The sequence below is a fragment of the Arachis ipaensis genome, chromosome B10 (genome assembly GCF_000816755.2).
Source record: "Arachis ipaensis cultivar K30076 chromosome B10, Araip1.1, whole genome shotgun sequence".
Classification (NCBI taxonomy): Eukaryota; Viridiplantae; Streptophyta; class Magnoliopsida; order Fabales; family Fabaceae; genus Arachis; species Arachis ipaensis.
The window spans coordinates 16,931,030-16,933,888 of NC_029794.2; positions in this window are offsets into that span (position 1 = coordinate 16,931,030).

A 2,859-nucleotide genomic window follows, 5' to 3' on the forward strand; every position below is an offset into this window, starting at 1 on the left:
ATGAATTATATAAATTATATAAATAGTATGAGATATTATAAAAGAAAATAAAAAATATAAATTTAAATGAAAAATAGAATTATTTGAACATAAGTATAGAAAAAAATGAAAGTTTATCATATAAAGGTGTTTATACCATGACCCAACGCTAAGGCCTAGGTCCAAACGAAAGGTCCAACTCAAAAGATTGGGCTTCATCCTACACTGATCTTTTCCTGGAGAAATTGGTTCTTAACATGTCTTGCCCTAAAGAAGTCGCGAACTGAGATTAGCTGGCAGATAGGCACTCATTCAAGCTAGTAACTGCCCCTAAAATTTCTCAACTCACTTTCAGGAGCCATATCTCAACTTCCCTAAGATAAAGGGACGGTTATCCACCTTAAAAGATGGAACTACTCCAATGATGGTTATGGGTTCACCACTATAAATACACTGACACTCCTCATGTATCACTAAGTCTCAATACTTCCTAAATCTGCTTATGCCCTTCCTGACTTAGGCATCGGAATGTCTTTACAGGTACCACCCCCCACTCATTCATACTCACAAGTCGGACGGAGGTCCAGAAGAGTGATCTATTGCGAAGGCTTTCCTCCTCAGACGATCGGGCCAACCTAACGAGTCCAGCCCATTAATCTCCGGTTACCCATCGTAACATTGGCGCCGTTGCCGGGGACCCAAGAGATCGACCAGTGATGGCGGACAAGTCACCAGAAGATGGTCATATCGCGTCCGATTCCGAACAGGGAGACCTGGACACCGAAAACAACGACACGGACCCAACTCTTCACCAGGGAACCGACAACCAACATAGGGAGGGCACCTTTGGGTTAAAAAATCCAAAGGTAAACTCCTCGGAAGGACGAGAATCAGGAAAGGAAGGGCCACCCATGCAACCGAGCTAATGGGATTGGTCCATGGTCATCAAGGTCGTTTGGAACAACTGGAACAGGAATTAGAGCGACAACGAGAGGCGGAGCGAAACCTCAGGGAAGAGATAGAGCGACGAAAAGAGTTAGAGGAAAAACTCTTGAGGCTAGAATCTTCCCTTAGAAGTCAGAACTCCCACGGCGACCGAGAGGAGTCGTCCCTGGGAGGAGAGGATCCTTTCAGTGAGGACATCATGAGGGCAAAAGTTCCAAGAAACTTCAAAAGCCCTGATATGAACCTCTATGACGGAACCACGGACCCGAAGCATCATCTAAGCAATTTTAAAAGTCGGATGTATCTGGCTGATGCTTCTGATGCAACTCGCTGCAAGGCTTTCCCAACCACTCTATCAAAAGCGGCGATGAAGTGGGTTGATAGCCTCCCTCCAAGGTCGGTTACCAGCTTCGAAGATCTCTCGAGAAAGTTTTTAATGAGGTTCTCCATCCAAAAGGATAAAGTGAAGCACGCACCGAGCCTCCTGGGAATAAAGCAGGAGGTCGGAGAACCTTTACGTGACTATATAGAAAGGTTCAATAAAGCGTGTTTGGAGATTCAAGACTTGCCCACTGAGGCGGTCATCATGGGGCTAGTAAATGGACTTAGAGAAGGTCCCTTTTCACAGTCCATATCAAAATGGCACCCCACCTCCTTGAGTGATGTACAAGAAAGAGTTGAGAAGTACATCAATATGGAGGAGAATGCCAGACTACGAGAGCCGAATTGGCGACCTGGGCATCCCCACTCGATAAAAGAGAAAGAAAGAGAGCCCAAGAAGAAAGAAGAGTTCGGTCTCGACAGACCGAGAAAATATCACTCTTATACTCCTCTAAAGGTTTCCACGGTGGACGTATACCGAGAAATCTGCAATACTGAAAGACTGCCGCCTCCCAGACCCATCAAAAATAAAAAGGAAGGAAGTCGCAGCGACTACTGTGAATACCATAAGATCTATGGTCATTCAACAAATGATTTCTATGACCTCAAAAATGTGATAGAAAAGCTGGCCAGAGAGGGTCGACTTGATAAATATCTCATGGAAAGGTCGGACAATCATGGGAAGAGAAAGCGAGAGGATGGGGACAGAAGAGACCCGCCACCGCAAACCCCCGAGAGACACATACATATGATCTCGGGAGGATTTGCGGGAGGAGGACTCACCAAGTCATCTCGCAAGAGACACCTCAAGCGAGTCTACCAGGTCGGGAGCGAATCACCCGACCTCCCCACAATCTCATTTACAAAGGAGGATGGGCAATGGGTAATCCGTGGACATGATGATTCAGTGGTGATAACCATGATCCTAGCCAATGCCCATCTCCACAGAACTCTAGTAGACCAAGGGAGTTCAGCAGACATCCTTTTCAAAGCCCGCGTTCGACAAACTAGGGTTGGACGAAAAGGAGTTAAGAGCCTACCCCGATACCTTATACGGATTAGGCGACACGCCGATAAAACCACTAGGATTTCTACCCCTTCACACGACCTTCTGAAAGGGGGAAAATCCAAAACTCTGAGCATAGACTTTATAGTCCTCGACGTGGGGTCAGCATATAATGCCTTAATAGGCAGAGCTACCCTAAATCAACTCGGAGCAGTGGTGTCGATGATGCGGTATTTTTACAACCACACTTACTAACCGGCAAGTGCACCGGGTCGTACCAAGTAATACCTTACGTGAGTAAGGGTCGATCCCACGAGGATTGATGGACCAAGCAACAATAGTGTTTGATAGGCTTAGTTAGACAAACAGAAAATAGTGTTGAGATGCAGCATAAAAGACATTAAACAATATAAAAAATATTAAAGATAGGCAGATAAATAAGTTGGGAATAAAATATGGAGAAGATAGTTAAGGTTTCAGAGTTATCTATTTTTCGGATTAATTTTTTTCACTAACTATTTTAATCATGTAGGATTTAATTTATGGCA